General features: G+C 45.2%; 1 protein-coding gene across 2 annotated transcripts in view; it reads left to right on the plus strand.

Annotated features, from left to right (window-relative positions):
- Positions 1–1,832: 1,832 nt before the first annotated feature.
- The window catches only part of ALDH3A2 (aldehyde dehydrogenase 3 family member A2), a 74,255-nt gene continuing 55,085 nt past the window's right edge, over positions 1,833–21,002 (plus strand). For both annotated transcript variants that reach the window (XM_077482152.1, XM_077482154.1), the window contains exon 1: positions 1,833–1,993. The gene's annotated coding sequence lies outside the window, so the exon portion shown is untranslated. The remainder of the gene's footprint in view (positions 1,994–21,002) is intronic.

A 21,002-nucleotide genomic window follows, 5' to 3' on the forward strand; every position in this document is an offset into this window, starting at 1 on the left:
TGTGAACCCCCATGCGATCCGATTCCGTTGCGGACCCAAAAAAGGGTCCCGTGCGAGTTTGCTGCGGGACCGCTGCGAGTTCAGCCATACTATCTGTATGGCTGAACTCGCAGCGCTACGGAGATCGGATGTGATTTGCTGTGCGAATCACATCCGGTTCTCCCCCCGCAGCGGTGTGAACCCAGCCTAAAGGAGAATTACAAAGGAAAAATTATTAGTTACACCCACGACTACTTTTTTTTACTGCTACTATTCCTTTATACAGGCACACCCCATTTTTAAGTACACAGTGGGGTTTATTTACAAAATCTGGAAAATCAGGCTCACTTCTGCATAGAAAGCAATGAGCTTCCAGGTTTTATTACCAAAGCTTAATTGAACAAGCTGGGGTTAGAAGCTCATTGCTTTCTATCCAGAAGTGAGCCTGATTTTGCATTTTCCAGCTTTAGTAAATAAACCCCATTGTGTACTTAACCACTTCCCGACCGGCGCACGACGATGTATGTCAGCAGAATGGCACGGACAGGCAAACTGGCGTACAGGTACGTCGCCATGCCATCGCGTGAGCGCCGCCGCCGGTGCGCGCACGTGTCGGTCGGGACCCCCGCGAGTCCGACCGTGGGTCCCGCGGACTCGATCGTCTCACGGGGAGGGAGAAAGGGGAGATGCTGATGTAAACAGCATCTCCCCGTTCTGCCTAGCAACAAATGAGACTGATCTCTGCTCCCTGTGATTGGAGCAGAGATCAGTGTTCACCAACACACAGCCACGCCCCCCACAGTTAGTAACAAGCCCCTAGGACACACTTAACCCCTACACTGCCACCCCCTGGTTAACCCCTTCACTGCCAGTGTCATTTACACAGGAATCAGTGCATTTGTATAGCACTGATTGCTGTATAAATGACAATGGTCCCAAAAATGTGTCAAAAATGTCTGATGTGTCCGCCATAATGTCGCAATCACAATAAAAATCGCTGATCGCCGCCATTACTAGTAAAAAAAAAATATTAATAAAAATGGCATAAAACTCTTCCTTATTTTGTAAACGCTATAAATTTTGCGCAAACCAATCAATAATCGCTTATTGCGATTTTTTTAACCAAAAATATGTAGAAGAATATGTATCGGCCTAAACTGAGGAAAAATAACAGTTTTTTTATATATTTTTGGGGGATATTTATTATAGCGAAAAGTAAAAAATAATGCGTTTTTTTCAAAATTGACGCTTTTTTTGGTTTATAGCGCAAAAAATAAAAACCGCAGGGGTGATCAAATCCCACCAAAAGAAAGCTCTATTTGTGGGAAAAAAAGGACGTCAATTTTGTTTGGGAGCCACGCCGCATGAGCGCACAACTGTCAAAGCGACGCAGTGCCGAATCACAAAAAGTGGTCTGGTCATTGGCCTGCAAAATGGTCGGGTCTGAAAGTGGTTAAAAGTGGGGTATGCCTGTTCTGGCTTTTTAATTTACAAATGCAGTCATTTAGAAATTGGATGAAAGGTTTAGCACTGGGAAACACTTTCTGAAAGATAAAAAGTGAATTTTATATATAACTATATAGATCAGACCAAAATGAGGGGCAAATCAGGATGAAAGAGGGACATTATTCCAAATCAGGGACAGTGTGTGGAAATCAGGGACAGTGTGTGGAAATCAGGGACAGTTGTGCATATGCATTGTGTTTGCTCTATCATGACTGGTGTTTATTATATGCAGTCACATAGCTGCCTGTCTGCTCGTGGTATGACTGTCTATGAGCATTGCTGTGTAGATCTCTGCATTACAGAAGGCAGGGGCAGTTCCTGAGCCCTGGAAGCAGGAGAGCCTGTACTCGTCCTATTTCCTGTCCGACGACATTACATAATAACGTTGCTCAACTTTGGCCTGTGTTGTCAGGGTGTGTCATGTGATCACAGGGGGTGGACACAGTACAACGTTGTCTCTGGTGTCAGTGTACAGTCTTCTGGTATCAGGCTTAGAGGTCGGCTGCAGGTAAGCTGGAGGGCTCCTCTTAGAGAGGACAGGCTGGGGAGAGCTCAGAGCAGGGGGACGCCTGTACTGTGGGGGGCGCTGTGACAGGACGGACTAGAATGTCCCCGCAGTGCCAGCAGCAATATTCAGCTTTTTTGCAATAGCGTTATTTTGCTTATCTCTTTAGGAGGCGTGGCTAAAGCAACCCTGTCAGCTTCAAGATAAAACGTCCATGCAAAAACAAGGGCCTAGGGCACTCGCCTTTCTGGTAGTCACCAGAATCTTCCATGGCTTGAGCTGCCACCTCATCCCAGTTTAAAGCCACATATTAATAACGCAGGTTCTGTGGATTATTAAGATTTTAATTAAACTCAGTGCTTCATCTGCATTAAATTAGCCTCAGAACTTGTGAAATTCATATGTGTGAGGATTTAAAGGGGGTGAGGTGGCAACCCTATCCATGGCATGCAAAACTAATCTGCGTTTAGGCTAGGCTCGCACTTTGTGCATGCGACAGAGTGCACACGCCTTTCCGTGCGGCCCCACATGTCACGTATAGGACAGCTTATTGAGTTGAATGGGCTACATGGAAAAGAAGTTCTAGTGGCCCCCAATCCCACCAGAGTGACGCTGCCACATTGTGTATTTGTGGTGTGTTTTTTGAAGTCCCAGAGGCCCCCGTTCCCATTAGATTGATGCTGCCACATTGTGTATTTGTGGTGTGTTTTTGGAGGCCCTTGTTCCCACCAGAGTGACGCTGCCACGTTGTGTATTTGTGGTGTGTTTTTGAAGTCCCTGAGGCCCCTGTTCCCACCAGAGTGACGCTGCCACGTTGTGTATTTGTGGTGTGTTTTTGAAGTCCCTGAGGCCCCTGTTCCCACCAGAGTGACGCTGCCACGTTGTGTATTTGTGGTGTGTTTTTGAAGTCCCCGAGGCCCCAGTACCCATTAGAGTGACGCTGCCACGTTGTTTATTTGTGGTGTGTTTTTGGAGGCCCCTGTTCCCACCAGAGTGACGCTGCCACGTTGTGTATTTGTGGTGTGTTTTTGAAGTCCCTGAGGCCCCTGTTCCCACCAGAGTGACGCTGCCACGTTGTGTATTTGTGGTGTGTTTTTGAAGTCCCCGAGGCCCCAGTACCCATTAGAGTGACGCTGCCACGTTGTTTATTTGTGGTGTGTTTTTGGAGGCCCCTGTTCCCACCAGAGTGACGCTGCCACGTTGTGTATTTGTGGTGTGTTTTTGAAGTCCCTGAGGCCCCTGTTCCCACCAGAGTGACGCTGCCACGTTGTGTATTTGTGGTGTGTTTTTGAAGTCCCCGAGGCCCCAGTACCCATTAGAGTGACGCTGCCACGTTGTTTATTTGTGGTGTGTTTTTTGAAGTCCCCTTTTCCCACCAGAGTGATGCTGCCACGTTGTGTATTTGTGGTGTGTTTTTTGAAGTCCCCCTTTCCCACCAGAGTGATGCTGCCACGTTGTGTATTTGTGGTGTGTTTTTGAAGTCCCCGAGGCCCCTGTTCCCACCAGAGTGACGCTGCCACATTGTGTATTTGTGGTGTGTTTTGAAGTCCCCGAGGCCCCCGTTCCCATTAGAGTGACGCCGCCACGTTGTGTTTTTGTGGTGTGTTTTTGAATGGGCCTCCCTCTGCTCCGAAGAAGCTCACATACCACATTAGGGTTGCCACCTCATCCCTTTAAAACCGAACACATGAATTACACAGGTTCTGTGGCTGATTAAGGTGATAATTAAACTCACTTCTCATCTGCATTAAATTGGCCTCAGAACCTGTGTAATTCATATGTGTTCGGGTTTAAAGGGATGAGGTGGCAACTCTAGGTGCCATTAAAGCAGAGCTTCAACCAAAAGGGGACGCTTTATTTGCATCCTCTCCCCCCACATTTGCTGCCGCATTTGCCACCTTTTCAGTTTGGGGGGGGTGGGTACATGCCACGGCGAGGTCCCCTGGAAGTTCGGTCCCCTGCCGCAAGGCCCTTCTGAAAGCGCATCACACTTCGTGCACGCGGGAACCAGCTATGAAGCCGTAAGGCTTCACTGCTGGTTTTCCTTGAAAGGAATGGTGGCGGCAGCACCCGAGAGGCAATTAAAAAAATCATCTGGGGTGCGGACATTGTGGGATCCCAGGACAGGTAAGTGTTCTAAAATTAAAAGTCAGCAGCTACAGTATTTGTATCTGCTGACTTACATTTTTTCACGGGATGGGGGGGCTTTAGCTTCAATTTAAGAAATAATGGCACCGCAAGTGCGTTGCACAATTTTCTGCAATCGCAGCAGAATCACGTGATTTTGCCCACGATTCCAATATGCGAAAATGTGAATTTGGCCTGATCCTGTTTCAAAATCGCACTGCACCAATCCACATAGTGCTGCAGACCCATGCGTTTTGGCGTGTGCGAAAGCACATGTTATCAGATGTGTGGGTGTGCCATTAAGAATTAACGCCACTGCCGTGTGTCTGCTGGAGGGCAGCATCTCTCTGCGCATGTTGGGAAAGCGCACAATTATGCACACATTCCCGATACACACAAAGTGTGCACCTAGCCTTACACCTGTGTGATTTATTTATTTATCAGCCGTCACGCAGACAGAATCCTGTTATCGTCTATGGAGCCTCTTCACACCTATGCAGCGTGGTTCCACACATCTTGGAAAAAGGTGCTAGAAATACGGATTTAACCCTCTGGGCACTGCTGTATACCCTTTTTAGCACACTTTACAATTGAAAAGCAGGGCTTTTTAGTTCACACATATTGCGATACATTTTTAAGCTGACCAACTGCATCACAGCAATCCCTCCTGGCCAGTCCTACTCTGCTCTGCCAACACAAAGGCTATGGTGGACACAATGCCAACCTGGGGAAAACCAACACCATTTCTGTTCGAAAAAGGTGCAGGCACTTATTTTGGTGTGATGGTGCATTTTTGGCCTCATATGGAATATGCAGACGCAAAAATGTGAACAAGAACTAATGTGAGTGTAGGATGTCTCTCCCTTTCCCCGTGAACAGTGGTTCTTTCCTCTAACCCCCCAGTACAGGACCCAGCATTGACATAGGGGTCAGAGGAAGGAACCACAGCATGTAGTGGGGAAGCCCAGCATCTGACACTCTAGGAAAAGTCGACTGGCCTAGGAGACACGGATGAGTGTAAGGGCTTGATTACATGTGTGGCTGTCATTGCTGCCCCTCTATCATGGATCGTTTGTCAGAGATGGAATGTCACCACCTAAACACCTGTGTTAACCATTCAAAGCCCACATCTCTGCATTACATATGGTTGTGGTGAGTCCCCATTCATTTGAATGGGTTGTGTTTGCCAAGGGAAACCTGTGGTATAGATATTTCTGCACTGTGGCAGTGTGTGGCTGCTGTACATGTTAACTTGCAACTCCGCTTTTGAGGGAAATGGTAAAACTATCTCTTAACCGCCTATTTTTACAGCCCCCTTCCTGCCCGTGTGAACGAGACCTAAGGCCCTGTTCGGGATCACTCGCAGAAATGTCTGAAAAATGCATGTCACGCTTGCGATGCCATTAATTGTTATTGACGCTCTAAAAGTGGCCTAGGAAATCCCCATTTTGACGCGCTGTAAAAAAAAAAAAAAAAAAAAACGTACGAAACTCAATGTTTAAAGAGGTACGGGTGTTTCTTTTGGCTTGTCTTTTCGAGGGAGTGGGATGCCCTAAGCCAGGGATCCTCAAACTACGGCCCTCCAGCTGTTGCGAAACTACACATCCCATGAGGCATTGTAAAACTCTGACATTCACAGACATGGCTAGGCATGATGGGAATTGTAGTTCCTGAACAACTGGAGGGCCGTAGTTTGAAGACCCATGCCCTAAGCAGTCTCAAAAAAAAATGTATTAGTGCAGCGTATTCGTAGAACAGGGGCAGTGTTCACTGGGATTTACACAGGGAGGTGAGGTATGGGTGCACAGGCTGAGAGTGTCTTCCCTTCAATCAATCTGTAGTATTAACTGGAATAGGCGGCCAGAAGCTCGAATCATTCACCATGTAAAAATCTTCTTCATTTGCCACAGGATAAGTACAGAGTAGAAAATCTTACGCATTTCGGCCAATGACTATATATATATATATATATATATATATATATATATATATATATATATATATAAATAAATTATACCACCACCCCAATGAAATTTGTTTCTGCTTTAGGCACTGACCTGATTTTTGATCTTAATCCCTTCTTTGGCAAGCTGTGAAAAGACACCATGTTCTTTTTGTTTTCATGCAGTGTAATGCATTACACTTATATAAGACCATGCAGGACCAGGAGAGAATCTTAACCACTTCAGCCCCAGAAAGATTTGCCCCCTTAATGAGCGGGCCATTTTTTAACTGACAATTGCACGGTCGTGCGATGCTGTACCCAAACAAAATTGATGTCCTTTTTTCCCACAAATAGAGCTTTCTTTTGGGGGTATTTGATCACCTCTGCAGTTTTTCTTTTTTACTATATAAAAAAAAGCAACAATTTTGAAAAAAAATACAATATTTTTACTTTTCGCTATAATAAATATCCCCAAATTTAAAACAAATGCATTCATCAGTTTAGGCCAATATGTATTCTTCTAGGTATTTTTGGTAAAACATTTTTTTGCAATAAGCGGATATTAATTGGTTTGCGCAAAAGTTATAGCGGCTACAAAATAGGGGATAGATTTATGGCATTTTAATTAATATATATATGATCTGCAATTTTTAGCAAGACTGCGACATTGCGGCGGACACTTTTGACACTTTATTTTTTTGGGACCAATGACATTTATATAGTGATCAGAGCTAAAAATTGCCACTGATTACTGTATAAATGTCACTGGCAGGGAAGGGGTTAACACTAGGGGGGCGATTAAGGGGTTAAGTGTGTCCTAGGGAGGTGTTCTTAACTGTGGGGGCAGTGTAGTGACTGGGAGTAAAGAGACATCGCTGTTTCTAATCACTAGAAACAGCAGATCTCTTTTCTCCCTGCCAGAACAGAGGATCTGTCTGATTACTTTGACAGATCTCTCTTGCGGGTGCCTGGCGGACATTGCGGCTGCCGCGCACATGCATCAGCTCCTAATTTATGCGAACAGTGCAAGGCCCTGACGGCACGCGTGCCTGCTAAGCCTGTTTCAAGGGACGACTTACAGCTATGGCGATTTTGCCCAGGAAAACCAACTTGCCACAGTATAATGACAGCGGCAGGTTGGCTAATGGTTAAAGTGGCTGTAAACCTCAGACGTGAAATATGAACAAAGCATATTCCACTATAGTGTCTACTTGTCTCAGTTAAGAGCACGAAGTCTCATTTCTGTCTGCTGCCTCATTCCTCTGCTATCAGCATGAATCACTGCTGACAGCAAGTTTTCCTGAAACCAAGAGAAAAAAGTCGACAGGGACAGGACTTCCAGCAGATTGACAATCTCAGCTGCTCAGTGTTGTGTTAAGGGAGGAGTGTCCCTTCCCTCCAATCAGCTGTCAGAGCCCCCCTTTACTGAGCTCTGCAGAGTGTAATTTCAGCTCTCCTCATCTATTTTTCTGACAGCATAGACAAGCTTTAACCCCTTGCCGACCAGCCACCGTCATTTTACTGCAGCATGTCAGCACAATTCCACGAACCATTGTAGCTATATGTCGGTTCGCGGGGTGGATGCCGACGCTCGTGGCCGATGGTCACGATGACTGCCAGCCATGATCGATCGAGAGGCAGAACAGGGACATGTCTGTGTAAACAAACAAATACCTGTTCTGTTCTGAGAGGAGTGACAGGTGGTGTGTTACTATTGGCTAGGAACCCCCTCCCCTCCCCTTTAGTTAGAAACGCGTACCAGGAAACACAGTTAACCCCTTGAACGCCCCCTAGTGTTAACCCCTTCCCTGCCAGTGACATTTTTACAGTAATCAGTGCATTTTTATAGCACTGATCACTGTATAAATGCCAATGGTCCCAAAAATGTGTCTGATGTGTCTGCCATAATGTCGCAGTCCCGATAAAAATCGCAGATTGCTGCCATTACTAGTAAAACAAAAATAAATAATACAAATACTATAAATCTATCCCCTATTTTGTAGACTCTTTTCTTTTGTGCAAACCAATCAAAACACGCTTATTTTTTTTATTTTTATTTTTTTACCAAAAATATGTAGAAGAATACATATCGGCCTAAACTGAGAAAAAATGTGCTTTAAAAAAAAAAAAATCGGGTTATTTATTATAGCAAAAAGTACAAAATATTGCGTGTTTTTTTTTTTTTTCAAAATTGTCACTCTTTTTTTGTTTATAACGCAAAAAATAAAAACCTTACACTTGCCACCTCTGTGCAGTTGGTTTTGCACAGAGCAGCCCAGATCCTCCTCTTCTCGGGTCCCTCTTCGCTGCTCCTGGCCCCTTCCTCCTGTCAAGTGCCCCCACAGCAAGCAGCTTGCTATAGGGGTACCCACGCCGAGTCACAGCTCCGTGTGTCCATTCAGACATGGAGCACCCAGCCCCACCCCTTCTCTCTTCTGATTGGCTAACTGATTTTGACAGCCGCAGGAGCCAATGGTGCCGCTGCTGTGTCTCAGTCAATCGGGAGGAGAATCCCGGACAGCTAAGACATTCATGCACATCGCTGGAGAGAGATGGGCTCAGGTAAGTAATTGGGGGTGCCGGGGAGGCTGCTACACACAGAGGGTTTATTATCTTAATGCATCAAGACAGGCATCTCAAACTGGCGGCCCTCCAGCTGTTGCAAAACTACAAGTCCCATGAGGCATTGCAAGCCTGACAGTTACAAGCATGACTCCCACAGGCAAAAGCATGATGGGATTTGTAGTTTTGCAACAGCTGGAGGGCTGCACGTTTGAGACCCCTGCATTAAGATAAAAAAAAAAAAATGTCTGCATTTGCAACTCCTTTAAAGCGGGAGTCCGCCGGGAGTCCGCGTTTTTTTTTTTTTTTTTTTTTTTTTTTTAAAAGCCAGCAGCTACAAATACTGCAGCTGCTGACTTTTAAAATAGTGACACTTACCCGCCCAGCGCGCCCGCGATGTCGGCACCCGAAGCCGATCTCTCGATCGTCTCTCGGGTGCTGCCGCCACCATCTTGGGTATGGGAATCAGGAAGTGGAGCCTTTCGGCTTCATTTCCCGGTTCCCTACTGCGCATTCGCGAGTCGCGCTGCTCAATAAGGATAGTCCCCGTTGTCTCTGGGATCCGTGTGTTTCCCAGCAAGGCAGCGGGGGACTTTCGGAAAGGGGCGTAGATTCTGCGTAAAGGAGCGTGCCTTCTGCAGAATCTACGCCGGAAGTGGGTGCAGATACCTGTACTGTACAGGTACCTGCACCCCCTCCCCCCTGAAAGGTGCCAATTGTGGCGCTGGAGGGGGGGAGGATTTCAATGAGCGGAAGGTCCACTTTAGGGTGGCGCTCCGCTTTAAATACAAAAATCGAATAAAATAAAAGTGTAAACCACCCCCCCCCACCCCCATGCTTCTACGCGGATGCACACATAATTCCAGCATGCATCTGTAACTGCAAAAGTCAGAGTGAGAGCAATAATTCTAGCACCAGAGCTCATGTTTAACTCTAAACTAGTAACCTGTTAAAGCTCTTGAATCGTTGTTTGTGGATAATTGAATGTACTATCATTTTGTCACCATTCCACAGGCATGTGCAGTTTTAAAGCATGATGCAGTGGAGGTTATTTACGAAAGGCAAATCCACTTTGCACTACAAGTGCACTTGAAATTGCACTGAAAGTGCAGTCACTGTTAATCTGAGGGGTAGATCTGAAATGAGGGGAAGCTCTGCTGATTTTATTATCCAATCATGTGCAAGCTAAAATGCTGTTTTTTATTTTACTTGCATGTCCCCCTCGGATTTACAGCGACTGCACTTGTAGTGCAAAGTGGATTTGCCTTTAGTAAATAACCCCCATTGAGTATCTATTTAACTCAATGTAACATCCTCTTTTATATTTTAACAAAAAATTGGGTATTGTGTTTCTGTGCACTAAAATTCATTTAAAGTGTATTATTGTTTTTTATTTTTATTTTTTTAATTTGAATTTGATAAACAGCTCTGCAAATTTACTGCAGCATAAACAATTGCGCACCCAACATTTCATTCTCCAGGGCCTCTGCTTTCAGAAAATATATAATGTTTGGGAGTTCAAAATCATTTTCTAGTAAAAAAAAAAATGCTGGAAATTCCATGCATGTGAGAAGTGTCACAATTGGCCCAGAAGGCAAGTGGTTAAAGGTGCTGGCAGGTTAGTGTATCAATTCTGGCAGAGATCACTTGGCATGCTCCAATCTGCCATTTTTCTCATTTGCTTACTAGCCTTACTATTAGGGCAAGTAGTCAGAGTCTCGGCCTTAGCTACCCTGTGTAAGGTGTAAAGGGGCAGTGGCCAGTTGGACTCAGATGAAGGCCCTTACGACAGACGTATGAAAATTGTGGGCTGGTATTTACCTGCTAAGATCTCATTCGAGATACAATTCAATATTGCTAGGCAAGAAGCACAGCCTACATATGTAAAGGGCAAATATGGCTTCCTCCATTTACATTTAGGCCTTGTTTGCCTGCATTCGGGGACACTTCTCCATGGATGTCAGATTTGGAGCAGTGGCTGGGTCGGTGCAGCCACTGCATCCCAATTGATGTAAATGGGATGTTTGTGCATTCCTGTGCCACTGCTCTCAGTTTGACAGCTGTATGGGTGCAGGTGTGTGTGTCCCTGAACACAGACTGTGTGTGTTTGGGGACACGCACCCATGTAGATGCCACATTGGGAACAGCGGCTACATCCCAATAGACATGCATGGAACACCTTTGCATCCTTGTGCAGACAAACTCGGCCCTCACACAGGCGTAAACGTAAGTATGCCCCTGTAAGTGAGGCCTAATATTTAAAAACTATCTAGAGAAACAAGGAAATTTTAAATCCTTAAGTCTCATTGGTTTTATTTATACGATTTAGACACAGAAGATTAAGGTGACAATTTCCACTCAATAACTCATTGGCTTGTGGGTAACGCGAGGAACAGAGGTTTTCATCATACTACCATCATCACACTTGTCTTGAACTTTGAATAGTGTCTATAATATAATAGAGGATAAGGGCAGCTTATCACTTTTTAAGGTATTTGTCTAATCTGTGTGAAAGGTGAGAGCTGCGGTCTAGTGGATGAGTTGACAAGTTTCATCTTGTAATGAAAAATAAATCAAGCTGTGCATGACTGTTTTTTTGCCCGCAATTCATTATCCAAAAGTAAACATAAGTTACTGAACTCTATGTCCCCCTTGCACAATTGTACAGACTCCTCTAATCTACTAAAAATTATTACGGTACTTTAATTTCACTTTTCTGTTTGTTAGATGCTGCAGCAAGTCATACACAGCCCACCTAATTTCATGGCAGGAGGATGTCCAATATGATGTAGTCCTCTCCTCCCCAGCCTTAAAAAATGCTAAGCATATTAATCTAAGAGCAGGGAGGAGCCAGTGCACAACAATGTACAAGTACAGTGGATAAAAAAAGTGTACACATGCCAAATCAGAGCCTGTTGCTGGCAACATCTCAATTGGTGCGATACCAACTTTGAGGCGCTGCACCGATTCTTAAAAGTAGTTCCTGCACTACTTTTGCCAACTTTGGAGGTGATTTCAATAGAGATCTGCGCATGAACCCGCACAGATGTCTCTCAAATCGCCCCTCGAAGTTGGACTGAAATGCCAGTTTGAAATTCAGCTGAACTCGCATGATTTCAAACCCGCATTCGCATGAACTAGGCTTATTATGACCTATAAACTGTACAACTCAGTTGATCAACAAACTGAAATCTTTTAGGTGGAGGGAAGTAAAAATAAAAAATGTGCACAGCCTTAAACTAATAGGTGTTTAACCTCCTCGCGCCCGCCCTATGGCCGAATGACGGCAGTAGAGCAGGCGCCTTCGTCCGGGTTGTCGTCCCTGGACGGCGTGATGTTTACTTCCGCAATGCGCGCCGCCGCGGGCGCGCATCGCGGAAGTTCTGTGTTCGCCGTGTCCCCCGGGGACAGGCAAACACAGATCGCTGTAAACGGCCAATCACAGCGGCCGTTTACAGCGTGATCGGCGTATCCAATGGGAGATGATCTCATATGTTTACATATGAGATCATCTCTCAGCGCCGCTCTCCTTCCTCGCACAGACAGTGCGAGAGGGGAGAGATGAACGGCTGCAGCGGCAGCCGTTCTGACTGAAAGAAAAAAAAGTAAAAAAATTAAATAAAGTGCCATCCTCCCCTAGCAGTGCCATCCTCCCCTAGCAGTGCCATCCTCCCCTAGCAGTGCCATCCACCCCCAGCAGTGCCATCCGCCCCAGTGCCATCTGCCCCAGTGCCATCCGCCCCAGTGCCATCCACCCCAGTGCCACCTGCCCCCAGTGCCATCCACCCCAGTGCCACCTGCCCCCAGTGCCATCCACCCCAGTGCTACCTGCCCCCAGTGCCATCCACCCCAGTGCTACCTGCCCCCAGTGCCATCCACCCCAGTGCTACCTGCCCCCAGTGCCACCTGCCCCCAGTGCCACCTGCCCCCAGTGCCACCTGCCCCCAGTGCCACGTGTCGTCAGTGCCACGTGTCAGTGCCACATAGTGCCATCTGTCATCAGTGCCATTTGTCATCAGTGCCACCTGTCAGTGTCACGTGCCATCTGTTGTCAGTGTCACGTGTCATCAATGCCACTTATCAGTGCCATCTGTCATCAGTGTCACGCGTCATTGGTGCCACGTATTAGTGCCATCTGTCACCGGTGGCACGTATTAGTGCCACGTATTAGTGCCACGTGTCATCAGTGCCACGTATTAGTGCCACGTGCCATCAGTGCCACGTATTAGTGCCACGTGTCATCAGTGCCACGTATTAGTGCCACGTGTCATCAGTGCCACAAATTAGTGTCATCTGTCATCAGTGCCACATATTAGTGCCATCTGTCATCAGTGCCACGTGTCATCAGTGCCACGTATAAGTGTCATCATTGCCACGTATCAGTGCCATCTGTCATCAGTGTCACGTGTCATTGTCCTGGTATTTCAAAAGTGTAATAAATAGTCAACAAGTTAGATGTGTAATTTATGCTTCTAGAACACGTGATGGCGCTCCCTGCATGTTGGGCCTCTCTATGTGGCCAGGCTGTGAAAAAGTCCCACACATGTGGTATTGTAATACTCAGGAGGAGTAGCAGAATTTTTTGGGGGGTGTCATTTGTGGTATACACATGCCACGTGAGAGAAATAACCTATTACAATGACAATTTTGTGGAGAAAAATAAAAAAAATGAAAAATCTTCATTTTGCAAAGAATTGTGGGAAAAAAATGACAACATCAAAAAGCTCACCATGCCTCTTACTAAATACCTTGGAATGTCTACTTTCCAAAAAGGGGTCATTTGGGGGGTATTTGTACTTTCCTGACTTGTTCGGGTCACAAGAAGCGAGATAGGCCACCAGTACATCAGATGTGATCAATTTTGTGCGATTCGCACCACAGCTTGTAGACTCTCTAACTTTCACAAAGACCAAATAATATCCACTAATTTGGGTTATTTTTACCAAAGATATGTAGCAGTATAAATTGTGACCAAAATTTATGAAGAAAAATTAATAATTTGCATAATTTTGTCACAGAAACAAAGAAATATGCGTTTTTTTTCAAAATTTTCGGTCTTTTTTCATTTATAGCGCAAAAAATAAAAACCCCAGAGGTGATCAAATACCACCAAAAGAAAGCTCTATTTGTGGGAAAAAAAGGACAAAAAATTCATTTGGGTACAGTGTTGCATGACTGAGTAATTGTCATTCAAATTGTGAGAGCACCGAAAGCTGAAAATTGGTCTGGGCAGAATGGTGTTTAAGTGCCCAGTAAGCAAGTGGTTAAGCACCTTTTGATTTTATTACAGCACTCAGTCTTTTTGGGTATGAGTCTATCAACATGGCACATCTTGACTTGATTGTGAGGGCATCTCCTATGCACAGCCCTCTTCAGACCACCCACTAGACATGTGCATTCGTTTTCGTCCGAACGCATTTTCGTCCGAATTTCAGCTATTTTCGTTTTCGTTTTGACAAACGATAACGAAAGCACAAAATCCGAAAAACGAAAATCCGACATAAATAAATGCTTTATTTTCGTTCGTTTTCGTTATTACAACAGTTCGATATAGAATAGGAGATTGGGTCCTGCCCCAGGGGACATGTATCAATGCAAAAAAAAGTTTTAAAAACGGCCGTTTTTTCTGGAGCAGTGATTTTAATAATGATTAAAGTGAAACAATAAAAGTGTAATATTCCTTTTAAATTTCGTAGGGGGGGGTTGTCTTTAGTATGCCTGTGAAGGGGCGCATGTTTCCCGTGCTTAGAATTGTCCCTGCACAAAGTGTCATTTATGCAGGAAAAAAAGTCCTTTAAAATCACTCGCAGCTATAATGAATTGTCGGCTCCGTAATACAGAGAACACTCATTGAAAGTCATTGATAAAATAAATAAATAAATAAATTTAAAAAAAAGCGTGGGGGTCCCCCAAATTCAATTACCAGGCCCTTCAGGTCTGGTATGGATATTAAGGGGAACCCTGCCTCAAATTTAAGAAAAAAATTGACGTGGGGTTCCCCCTAAATATCCATAACCAGACCCTTCAGGTCTGGTATGGATATTAAGGGGAACCCCGCGTCAAATTTAAAAAAAAATTGACGTGGGGTTCCCCCTAAAAATCCATACCAGACCCTTTATCCGAGCACGCAACCTGGCAGGCCGCAGGAAAAGAGGGGGGGACGAGAGAGCGGCCCCCCCTCCCTCCTGAACCGTACCAGGCCACATGCCCTCAACATTGGGAGGATGCTTTGGGGGTCTGTGACCCCTCAAAGCACCTTGTCCCCATGTTGATGAGGACAAGGGCCTCATCCCCACAACCCTGGCCGGTGGTTGTGGAGGTCTGCGGGCGGGGGGCTTATCAGAATCTGGAAGCCCCCTTTAACAAGGGGACCCCCAGATCCCGGCCCCCCCCCCTGTTTGAAATGGTAAGGGGGTACAAAAGTACCCCTACCATTTCACAAAGAAAGTGTAAAACAGGGGTTGACAAATTTGCTTGGAATCTAGGAGCCAGCTAAAAAAGTTAGGAGCCGGGTCCGTGACGGCGATCCGGACCTGTCCCTGGCCTGACATGGAGACAAGTGAGGGGAAGATAGCCCCAAGCCCCCCACCTGTCTCCAAGTCATTGCCCCCCATAGCTCTTAGAGGGGCATTTTATTTATTTTTTTCAAATGACAATTTTTTTTTAAATTGCATTTTAGTGTAAATATGAGATGTGAGGTCTCTCTGACCCCAGATCTCATATACAAGAGGACCTGTCATGCTTTTTTCTATTACAAGGGATTTTTACATTCCTTGTAATAGGAATAAAAGTGACACACATTTTTTTTTTTTTTTTTTTTTTTTAAAGAACAGTGAAAAAAATAAAAATAAAAGTTAAAATAAAAAAAAAATATTTTAAACGCGCCCTGTCCCGCCAAGCTTGCGTGCAGAAGCGAACGCATATATGAAAGCGGTGTTCAAATCACACATGTGAGGTATCGCTGCGATCGGTAGAGTGAGAGCAATAATTCTAGCCCCAGACCTCCTCTGTAACTTAAAAAGTGCAACCTGTAGAATTTTTTAAATGTCGCCTATGGAGATTTTAAAGGGTAAAAGTTTGTCGCCATTCGATGAGCGGGCGCAATTTTGAAGCATGACATGTTTGGTATCGATTTACTCGACGCAACATTATCTTTCACAATATTAAAAAAAATTGGGCTAACTTTACTGTTGTCTTATTTTTATTTTTTTTATTAAATACATTTTCCCCAAAAAAGTGCGCTTGTAAGTCCGCTGTGCAAATACGGTGTGACAGACAGTATTGCAACGACCACCATTTTATTCTCTAGGGTGTTAGAATAAAATATATATATAATTTTTAGGGGTTCTGAGTAAAGGGAAGAAAGATAGGCTGGCAGGCAGGGAAAATTAGCATTACATCCATTAGCATTGCTGGTTGTAATTCCAACGGCCACCACAAGAGGGCGCCAGATTACAGAAGGAACCATAGGATCGTAGAAGGCCTCAAAGCCGGGGGCTAAATTACCGGCCGGCGGCGGCGCGGCCCGACGCGATCGCGCCGGGGGGGGGCCACGGAGACGGCATACCCCCAGCTGTGCTGCCCCAGGCGCCAGGTCTGGAATTCTAGTCGCAAATGCGACCGGGCGCCCGGGTTTTGTCGAGCCCTGGTGTAAAAAATGGTTAAATAAAACAAACACACTTTTGAAAAATTCCTTTATTAAAAATAAAAAAATAAAAAAAAGATTCCAGCGGCGGTAATCCACTCTTGCTATCCAGCGACGGACGGTCATCTCTCCAGCGATGTCTCGTCTCATCCAGCGCAGCGATCCTGTCTTCTGTCTCCTCCACGGAGACACTACAGGCATTCCGGCGGCTGACGTTTCTTATATACGGAGGGCGGGGCCACCCGTCACCTGACCCCGCCCCCCTCTGACGCAAGGGGAAACCCGGGGTTCCCCGTGACGTATGGGTGACCCCGCCCCCCCTCTGATGTAACGGAAACCTGCCTGTGTTACATCAGAGGGGTGCGGGTCACCCCCTACGTCACAGGGAACCCCAGGTTTCCCCTTGCGTCAGAGGGGGGCGGGTCAGGTGAAGGGTGGCCCCGCCCTCCGTATATAAGAAACGTCAGCCGCCGGAATGCCTGTAGTGTCTCCGTGGAGGAGACAGAAGACAGGATCGCTGCGCTGGATAAGATGAGACATCGCTGGAGAGATGACCGTCCGTCGCTGGATAGCAAGAGTGGATTACCGCCGCTGGAATCTTTTTTTTAATTTTTTTATTTTTAATAAAGGAATTTTTCAAAAGTGTGTTTGTTTTATTTAACCATTTTTTACACTTTCTTTGTGAAATGGTAGGGGTACTTTTGTACCCCCTTACCATTTCAAACAGGGGGGGGGCGGGATCTGGGGGTCCCCTTGTTAAAGGGGGCTTCCAGATTCTGATAAGCCCCCCGCCCGCAGACCTCCACAACCACCGGCCAGGGTTGTGGGGATGAGGCCCTTGTCCTCATCAACATGGGGACAAGGTGCTTTGAGGGGTCACAGACCCCCAAAGCATCCTCCCAATGTTGAGGGCATGTGGCCTGGTACGGTTCAGGAGGGAGGGGGGGGGCGCTCTCTCATCCCCCCCTCTTTTCCTGCGGCCTGCCAGGTTGCGTGCTCGGATAAAGGGTCTGGTATGGATTTTTAGGGGGAACCCCACGTCAATTTTTTTTTAAATTTGACGCGGGGTTCCCCTTAATATCCATACCAGACCTGAAGGGCCTGGTAATTGAATTTGGGGGACCCCCACGCTTTTTTTTTAAATGTATTTATTTATTTTTTTATCAATGACTTTCAATGAGTGTTCTCTGTATTAAGGAGCCGACAATTCATTATAGCTGCGAGTGATTTTAAAGGACTTTTTTTCCTGCATAAGTGACACTTTGTGCAGGGACAATTCTAAGCACGGGAAACATGCGCCCCTTCACAGGCATACTATAGACAACCCCCCCCTACGAAATTTAAAGGAATATTACACTTTTATTGTTTCACTTTAATCATTATTAAAATCACTGCTCCCGAAAAAACGGCCGTTTTTAAAACTTTTTTTTGCATTGATACATGTCCCCTGGGGCAGGACCCGGGTCCCCAAACACTTTTTAGGACAGTAACTTGCAAATTAGCCTTTAAAATTAGCACTTTAGATTTTGAACGTTGGAGTCCCATAGACTTTAATAGGGTTCTAAAGTATGCTATATAGTTAGCTCCGTCAAATCTTCTTTATACATTGACAGACACCATAAGCCTTCCAAGACAGATTCGAACGTAATTCATGTGGATTATCGGACGAATGCAATTTTTGAACGAAAACGAAATAAATAAAAACGATTTTCGGGAGTAACTAAATAAATTAAGTTTTCGGACGAAAACGAAATTCCGAAACGAAATATTTTACTCTGCACATGTCTACCACCCACAGTTTTCAATGGAATTCAGATCTGGGCTCTGGCTGGACCATTCCAAAACTTTAATCTTCTTCTGGTGAAGCCATTCCTTTATTGCTTTGGGTCTTTGTCATGCTGAAAGATGAAGTTCCTCTTCATGTTCAGCTTTCTAGCAGAAGCCTGAAGGTTTTCTGCCGATATTGACTGGTATTTGGAACTGTTCATGATTCCCTCTACCTTGACCCATGTTCCAGCTGAAGAAAAACAGCCCCAAAGCATGATGCTGCCACCACCATGCTTCACTGTGGGTATGGTGGTCTTTTGGTGATGTGCCGAACATATCTTTTGGAATTATGGCAAAAAAGTTCAACCTTGGTTTCGTCAGACCATAAAACATTTTTTTTGGGAGACTTCAGATTTATTTATTATTTAACCCTGCTTGGATGTTTTTCTTCATAAGAAAAGGCTTCTGTGTTCCCACTCTACCCCATAGCCCAGACATATGAGAAATACGGGAGATTGTTGTCACATGTACCACACAGCCAGGGCTTGCCCAGATATTCCTGCAACTCGTTTAACCACTTCAGCCCCGGAAAGATTTTCTTCCTTCCTGACCAGGCCATTTTTTTAACTGACAATTGCGTACGATGTTGTACAAAATGTATGTCCTTCTTTTTCCACAATAAGGGCTTTCTTTTGGTGGTATATGATCACCTTTTGCGTTTTTTTTTTTTTTTTTTTTTTTTTTTTTTTTTTTTTGCGCTATAAACAAAAATAGTGACAATTTTGAAAAACAACAAAATATTTTGTTTGCTATAATATCAAAAAAATAAGAAAAACGAATTTCTTCATCAGTTTAGACCGATATGTATTCTTCTACATATTTTTGGTTAAAAAAACTCAATACGCGTATATTGATTGGTTTGTGCAAAAGTTATAGCGTCTACAAAATTGGGAATAGATTTATGAATTTTTTTTTTTTTTTACTAGAAATGGCGGGGTGATGCTTTTTTGGGACCCATGACATTTCTACAGCGATCAGAGCTAAAAATAGCCACTGGTTACTGTATAAATGTCACTGGCAGGGAAGGGGTTAAGACTAGGAGGCGATTAAGGGGGTTAACTGTGTTCCCAATGTGGCTTTCTAACTGTGGGGGGAATGTGGCTGACTAGAGTAGGCGAGAGATCGTTGTTCCTACTTAGTAAGGAATACACAATCTGTCTCCTCTCCCCTGATAGAACCGGATTTGTGTTTACACACACAGATCCTGATTCTCGCTCTGTCACGAATGATCACGGGTGCCTGGCAGCCATGATGACCTCTGGGGACACAAGCATCAGCTCCAGGGACACGCTGTGGGCGGGTGTGCATGGCTGCTACAGCGCCTCAAAGAGCCAACGCATAGCTACGACAGCTCGCGCAGCTATGCCAACCTGCCGCAGTGTAACTGTGATGGCTGGTCTGGAAGTGGTAAATGTTGCTGTAGGCCTCTTGGCAGCCTCCCTGACCAGTTTTCTTCTCGTCTTTTCATCAATTTTGGAGGGACGTCCAGTTCTTGGAAATGTCACTGTTTCATATTTTCTATGCTTGATGAGGACTGTCTTCACTGTGTTCCATGGTATATCTAATGCCTTAGAAATTCCTTTCTACCCTTCTCCTGACATACCTTTTAACAATGAGATCCCTCTGATGCTTTGGAAGCTCTATTCGGTCCATGGCTTCTGCTGTAGGATGCGACTAAGGAAATGTCAGGAAAGGCCTACTAGGACAGCTGAACTTTATTTGAGGTTAATCAGAGGTACTTTAATTAGGAGTCAGTACACACCTGACATCATTTTAAAGTGGTTGTAATGTTAGAAATTTTTTTTTTATTATCTTAGTGCATTCTATGCGTTAATATAAAAAGCCTTTTGTGTGCATCAGCCCCCCTAATACTTTCCTGAGCCCCATCACTATCCAGCGATGTAGGATTGTCTCGGCTGCCTGGGACTCCCCTCCTCATTGGCTAAAACAGCAGTGCGGCACCATTGGCTCTGGCTGCTGTCAATCAAAGTCAGTCAGCCAATGATGAGAGAAAGGGGACGGTGCCAGGCCACAGCTTCATGTCTGAATGGATACATTTGCAAATCCACTGCACAGGGTAGGCAAGTATAACCTGTTTATTATTTTTAGCAAAAAAAAAAAAAACAGAGACTTTGCAATCACTTTAACATGAGTTTAAATGTGGTTGCTTAATTCTGAACCCAGCTACAACCCCAGTTATAAGAGGCTGTACACACTTATGCAATCACATTATTATTATTTTTTTACTCCACACAATTGCTGTGCAAATACAGAGATAAAAAGTTGCAACGACCGCCATCGTATTCTCTAGGGCCTTTGCCAAAAAAAACATATATAATGTTTGGGGGTTCTATGTAATTTTCTAGAAAAAAAATGATGAATTTTACATGTAGGAGAGAAATGTCAGAATTGGCCTGGATGGGAAGTGGTTAAACAAAGTACATGAACTTTCACTGAATGTGTGGACTGAGTTTGCAGCATGCATGGAGCACTGTATTGCAATATGATCTGTATAATCATTTAACCACTTGCCGACCGCCGCACGACGATATACGTCGGCAGAATGGCACGGGCAGGCATATGGGCGTATATATAAGTCCCTGCCTGCCCGCGGGTGGGGGGCCCGATCGGGCCCCCCCCCGGTGCCTGCGGCGGTCGGCATTCCTTCGAGAGCGATCCGGGATGAGGGGGCGGCCATTCATTCATGGCCACCCCCTCGCGATCGCTCTCGACGAATGGAAATCCCCCGTGACATCACTTCCTCTCCTGTAATGTAAACACAGGAGAGGAAGTGATGTATTCTCTCCTCCGTGTCGGTATTTTTCGTTCCGACACGGAGGAGAGCGGATCGGTGAGTTGCACCAACACTCTACACACACAGTAGAACATGCCAGGCACACTCACAC

This window comes from Lithobates pipiens, unplaced genomic scaffold (assembly GCF_037356315.1).
Source record: "Lithobates pipiens isolate NorthernLeopardFrog02 unplaced genomic scaffold, aLitPip1_a1.2 Scaffold_16, whole genome shotgun sequence".
In the NCBI taxonomy this organism is placed as follows: Eukaryota; Metazoa; Chordata; class Amphibia; order Anura; family Ranidae; genus Lithobates; species Lithobates pipiens.